The sequence below is a fragment of the Hirundo rustica genome, chromosome 3, assembly GCF_015227805.2.
Source record: "Hirundo rustica isolate bHirRus1 chromosome 3, bHirRus1.pri.v3, whole genome shotgun sequence".
NCBI lineage: Eukaryota > Metazoa > Chordata > Aves > Passeriformes > Hirundinidae > Hirundo > Hirundo rustica.
The window spans coordinates 94907864-94914982 of record NC_053452.1 but is presented as its reverse complement, the minus strand read 5'-3'; positions in this window follow the sequence as shown (position 1 = coordinate 94914982).

Below are 7119 nucleotides of genomic sequence, written 5' to 3'. Positions count from 1 at the left end.
TAATTGATTTAAAAATATAACTAAAATAAAAGCAAGGAAGACTACAGAGAAACTAGATTTTCTTTCCATTCAATCTCTCATTCCATTCCTGGCTTTAGGGATAAACTTTAAAACCAGCTATATTAAGGTACTGAGAAAAGGGATTGAAGGAGGTGCAAATAGGACAATAAACTATTTAGTATACACTACGTGAAGGACCTCCGCCAAGGATAACTTTATATTAACAATTTTTGTAGGGCAAGTAGAAATTTAAATTATATGCAATTTATTAATAACAAAAAAATATTGTTGAAAACAAGAAAACTATCTGCTTTATAAAAGCTATGTTTTAGAGCATTAAAACATTGATTTACACCCTTACTACAAGCATATATGCTTTCTTGCTACTACATGAGTTCAAAGGAAGAAGGAAAAATGGATGTTTTTCTCAAAAGAAAATGAAAAGTAAATGTGCATGTACATGTATGTGAGGGGGACAAAGCAAGAGGGAATGAATGCACACACATAAATGCTTTCTTCGAATGAAAGTTAATAAGTGAATGTCACAATATGATCAGGCTATGGATATTAAAAAATATACAGTAAAGACAGTGAATTTTAAGCAAACTTGAGAAGACATTTTACTGAGCTACTTAGGAAATGAAGGGCTGTCATGTTCTCATCATCCTTTAGACTTCAAAGAAAGAAATAAAAAAGACAAAACATAAAATCCTGTATGGCCAAAGGAAATAGTATTAATACATTTTTTCTAAAGCAACATTAAATCAGAATGATGAAACAAATAGATGGGAGGATCAACTAATAGACAGGACAAGTGTTTTCAGCAAAACATTGCCAGGCACATGAAGGACAGGAAAGAGATTGGCAGTAGTCAGCATGGAATCACAATGGGGAAGATCACCTGTTCATGTCCCAGGCATGATAGCTGCAGTGTAGTAAGCCTGTCGCATTATAGCAGTAGTTAAAAACAACAAACAAACCCCTGAAACAGATGAAACAGTTCATTTTGCCTTTATTTTCCTCATATGCAAATTGTTGCAAACCCAGCTGACTCCCCTTTTGTTTATTCTTCAGCCTTGCCTAACCATATCAAGCTCTGAAATCCCCTCCCAACCACTCAGATACATCTCCCATCTTAATCAAACTTTGTTATTCCCTGACATGAAAAGTCACAGGCAAAATCCTTGTGAATTACATATTTTATTCATCAATTCATAGAAAACTGGAAAGTGAGTTACAGAGAAAATAGAGAGAAAAAGAAGATTGAGAGAGTATGATGGACAATATTGAGAAAAAAAGAGGCAATTATCATGAACCAGAAAAAGGATAGCTGGGCTGGATGGGGCGGGGGGGGGGGGGGGGGGGGGGGGGGGGGGAGGGGAAGTGAAGTGGACGTGAGCTCCAATTTATTAATTTCATTTTTTCAGCAATGAAAGAGATGATCAGCATAAACCTGGATATTTTGAGGGACCCTCAGTCTCTCTCGGGATTCAGGAGCTCTAGGAATTTCTTCATCTAAGCTTTCCAGACCAAAGGGCTCTTGAATAACTTTGTTCTCATGCTTGCTGGTGCATTCCTCTGCCACGTCTTCTTTATGACCCTATCAACAAAACCATCAGGAATGACAGTAGTCCCCCTTACCACAGCTGACCTCTTACCACTTTTCCTGACTATTTTTCTGCTTCCAGAGAGCTCTAAACAGGGTGACATCCTTCTGCCCTCTCATAACAACCAACCCTGACAACCCATCTCTGCACAGCTTCTCCGGTCAACCCCCTCTTAGGACCAAGATGTCTTCTTCAATGCCTCCGTGAAAGAAGCGTATCACACAGAATATGTTAATCAGTCTAACTGTCTTTTCTTTGTTATTGCAAGCGTTGTATGAGCAGGGTTCCAAAGTCTTATCTCAAGTCCATTCGGAAAAGAACAACTCTTCATGTTAGTGGAAGAGCTCTATATCAGATTGCCTTACTACTGCTGTGTTGTGGCCTATGAATAATTCAGCCAGGTCTGTTTTCTATGCCTTGGTGTGCTGACAGTTGAATTACTACTGTAGAAGTGTACCTACACATAGTATGCCCTGAAGTCTATAAGCCCTGCAACCCAGTATAAGTGCTGTGCCCTGTAGAAACCTTGAGATGAATAACAGAAGACTCTTCTTCCACATCCCCTTCTTCAGATTCAAATTTACTTGTCTCCTTTCTAAAACCTATTTTTCCTACCTAATGACCTAGATCAAGAGACATCTTCATCGAGAGTGCCAGATGGAGAACACGTTCTTCTTCACTAGCCTGCTAAAATCACATCTAGATTGAGCCTTTACCTTCAACCTATATTCCTGAACTGTTTAACTATATTTATGTGGATACAATGGATATGGATAGTTAGGACATATAAGAGGAAAGTGCAGCTAAAGGACTTCAGTAGAACTGTGCTAAGTTACAGATTGTCTCTGCACTGCCCCAACAGTCTCTACTCAGATACCACATCTACTCAGGTACAACTTAGTACATCTCTGTTCAACACCATCTTAGGATATCTGAGCTGGCCATGTTTGTGGTTTGGATTTGCCTAGAGCTGTTTTAGAATAAGCAGCTTCTCATCTAACCTGTAATTAAACTTGAGTGCATGATCTTCTGCTAGGTATGTCAAAAACTTCAGTCTGCTGGACACATTCTGTCCATGGTTATTACATACTGACAGGAAAAGGAAAAGGTCCCTCATCTAAGGTACACCATCTATTCTATTTTAGTTACAGTTGCCAAATAAGATGGTCATTAGCCTTTATAGAAGGATAAAGCTCATTTTGATGAACATTTATGGTGAGAAATTCTGCTTTTAGAGCCTCTCAGATTTTTAAGACTGTATTTATACTAGAAAATATAGCATTGTCAGAGAATGTTCCTGAGCATGGGAGTGTATTCTTTTAACACTGCATTTCTGTGTAATCTTTTCCTTTAAGGAAATTTTTCTTATGTTCTTTTGCAGCATGGGCAAACTGAAACTTTTGGTACACCAAGAGTCAAAAAGGTCTATAGTTTCTATTTGACATTCATATCGTAAATTCAAAATTTATATCCTCAAAACCCTTTGTTTTGAGTGTGTTTTGGTATTCAGTCCAAATATTGTTTCTTCCAGTGTAGACCACCAGGCACACAATTTTATTCTTCATGCTAATTTACCTATATCATGGTTAAAAGAATTCTTCCTCCTTACATATTTTGCCTGCAAGGCACAATCCAAAAGGAATTCTCCAAAATTTTTACTATGTCAAAAACTGTACTGCAGGGAGAAATAAGTATAATTTCTCCGGACTTGCTTTTAACAGCTGAGTGCTCATACCGATCTTAGTTATGATTAACAACTCTGTGTTTCTCCTCAAGCTAAAGAAGCTTTTGACTTCTGACCCTAAATGACTAATTTGACGACTTTAACCAGTACACTCTTGGGTATAAAGAAAAACTCCATTGTGTTTTGGGGCTTCCAGGCAAAAAACTCCCAACTGATATGAGTAAGCTGCCCAGCTTTGAGTGATTTCTGTCATAAATCCTAGTGAAAAGATGAATGTTTCTCAGGCCAAAGCTGAGATGCTTTAGCATTTCTCTTGCCTTAGCATTTCCTACTGTTTAGTTCAGGTGGCTCTACTCAGCTTGCTGGGCTCTGTGCAAAATCTTACAGCTCTCATTTTCTCATGGGCTGCAGGTACACAACTTGTTGCTGAAGCTTCGGCCAAGCAACAAACACTCCCAGAAGTTAAACACTGAAAAACTGTACTCAAATTCCCTAGTGGATTAGGCTCCAAGCTTATTCACATTTCTATATACTTACTACATATATCTGTAATTTAGTATAATTATAATTTTATATAAATAGATATATGTATAACTGTTTAGGAAGATCTTCTAATTCCTCATGTTATATATAATCAAGTCCTGATAATTAATCACTTCACATATGTATAGGCATATGTTAACTTTTTTTTTTTTTTTTTTTTTGTGTGTGTGTGTGTGTGTGTGTGTGTGTGTGTGTGCAGTTCAGACTATAATCATGTGCTCTTTGGTGGAAACAATTTTATGTTTGAAACTGTTGTCAATAGAGTTTTAAAACTGTAATACTGCTTTACTCTAAAAAAAAATATAAAGGCCTTTGGATTGAATCCCTAAAGCATATGAGGTATCCCTGCATGTGGCGGGGACTAGATGATCTTTAACAGCCCTTCCAACCCAGACCCTTCTAAGATTTTATTATTATATGATTGGTTTCTTGTTTTATTTTTGTGCATTACAGATGTGTGTTTAAAAGCAATTTATTTGACTTATTTAAAGGCACTATCCTGCAGAAGACCTTCCTCTTTCAAATTTTGACCTCTGCTCTCTCAAGCATTGAGCCACATGACGTCAAGGTCCTGTGGTTTTGAGTTAGTAATCATGCTGGAGCAGGCAGCAGTGTATTTAATGCAGTTTATTGGATTTTGAAATTAAATGCAGCTTTAAAAAAAGCATTTTCCATTTTGAGTAAATCATACCAATTGTTCTGCTTTGATACTGTTTATGAACTCACTGCTGCTACAAGGAGAGTAGATGCCAGCTGGAAAATGAGTATGTTCATTCTTTATAGATTCAATTGAGAGTCGCTCTTACATAACTATCCTCAACACACAGAAAATATCTCTTTTCTATAAATGGCTTCTGTAGAATCTGAAATTAGATATACTATGCTGTGTTTTCCAATAGCTCATAAGGGGAAATAATTTTTAAAAGCTGTCACTGCAATTTGGCAATAGTGACAAGAACAACAGCTCATTTGTTTAGCATATATAGACTCCTGTTTGTGGAAGAGGTAAAAATCATGACTCCCTGTCAGACAGAGTCTCAATATCTGCTCTGATAGTGTTAGTGACTACAGTTTACAGCTTAGTGTGAGGGTAGTCAGATCGTCGTGAGAGATGGGAACTTTTAACCCCTGTTTATAAGATATCGTATTACCAGAAGGATGGACTGTGAGGATGACAAAGGCAGTAAGGACATGCACAGATCTTAGTTTTTTCTGTAAGTGAGCCACACTCATATACTACCACTGATTTCCAGAGGAATAATGGGCAGAATATTCTTGAAGACTGACTCTTTGTTAAGCTGCCAGCAAGTAAATAAATTCATTTTTTTAAAACATGAATACACACCAAAATATTTTAGAAAATGTTTAGAAATTCATATATTGATTCTGAAAATACTAATATATATGGCTAACTTTACATATAAAAGCATTTTTAAAAAAATCATTCAAAGTATGTTCATTTGAAGAACTAGCTCTCAGATTTTAAAATAAATTTTAAAATTTGGAAATACCTCTGCCTCCATGTGATCCATCAATTCCATGAGTAAGATACAGACTTGTGAAAGAATAAGCTGGTTATTTTTTATAAAACAAACAAATAGCTTAAGTCCCATTTTAAAATCTGAATCTGTAACATAACTGGAGATAAATCCCACCTCATTAGGCAGTGCCTGTATTTTTTTTCCCAAGTTACAAAATGCTTGGGAACATAAAATGACAAGACTAAGATTCTATTGAAACATTATGTAATGAAAAATCAGTATCTGAGATTTAAAAGCATAAAAGGAAATAGAAAGAACAAAGTTGATAAGAACAGGTCACACAACAGATGAAAATCTAAAATTAAATATTTAATTAGAACTCTGTTTTGTTTTCAAGGTAGGTGGCATTGCACAGGCTATATTACAGTCTTTTATGTTTGTTTCTTTTTTTTCTTTTTTTTTCCCAAAGAGAATACTGTCTGTTTTTAACAGGCCACTTTAATATTAATACAAGTGTAATAGGATCAGAACTGAAAATCAGCTAAAGATGGTAAATTTTACATTATTGGGAAAATTACAATTTCTTTTTGTATTGTAAAAACATTTATTTTTAACAATTTACCTACATTAATCAAAAAAGTACAGCATATTTAATAATTTTACAAATTCTTCATAAAAAATATATCTCTGTACAAAAAGTTCTTTTGCACCTACTTCATGTCACAGCAGCATGTCGTGAAATGGCAGAATGGAATAGTGTGAATGAAAATTAGATTGACTCGGTCATTATGCGTGTGTTCTCCCCAATCCCCCCACCCCGACCCTCCCATCTTTTTTTTTAATTTTTTTTAATAACAAGTTTTTTGTTTACAAAATATTTTACAGAAGAAAAAAAATTATTGCAGCTAGCCTGGAGAAAGGCAAGATGTGTGATACAAGCAGCAGTTTTTAACAGCTTTGAAGCACATAACCTGTTTTTTAAAAAAAATATAGCATGTATTATTAGCCTGTCATAATGATCTGGTCAACGCTGGGGGAAAAGTCTTCTGCATATATTTCAAAAAAACCAGATTTCCTGGCTGCTATTACCCAGCTACTGCGCATCATCTTGCGAGTCTCACTCTGAAGAAGCACCATATCTAAGTGCATGCATACACAGCCCTCTGTATAATAACTTCAGGAGAAGGACATCCAACCTGAACAGAAGACTCAGAGTGGAGAAGGAGAATAATTTGAAAAGTGTGGGTAGAACTGATTAAACTATGATACTTTTGTTTTACTTGGGTTCCAGTGTGAAGCTCCTGTTTTACCAACACTCCAAGCAAACTTCTTAGGATAATTTGTTAGTTGTGTTCCTTTGGGGTGTCCCTGATCAAAGAGTGCTCACTCAGGACAAGCAATCATTACATTAGCTCCCAAAATGAACAACTGAATAATGGATTCATGGTATCTGGGCTCTCTAATACCAAAGATCAGACCATCTAACTATTGTCTTTCATCCTCCAACAAATTCCTTCGTGGACATATTGAGACAGGGCACTAAAGCATACACTGTAAAGACAGGACTAGAAAACATCAATAATAGTTATGTATTTTGTTTTCAATTTTTTTTTTTTTTTTTTTCTGTCATTGCCACTACAGAAAGACTTTTAATGCAGTAATGTCAATTTTGAACACCTGTCAGAAACTTGACTCAGACATCTTCCCTTCCTGGCCCACTGTTCCTACAGAAGCTTTCCATTTGCCAAGCAACTTCCTCTATGTGGGGGAGGATCAGGACAACAACTTTTATCTGATGATTGCT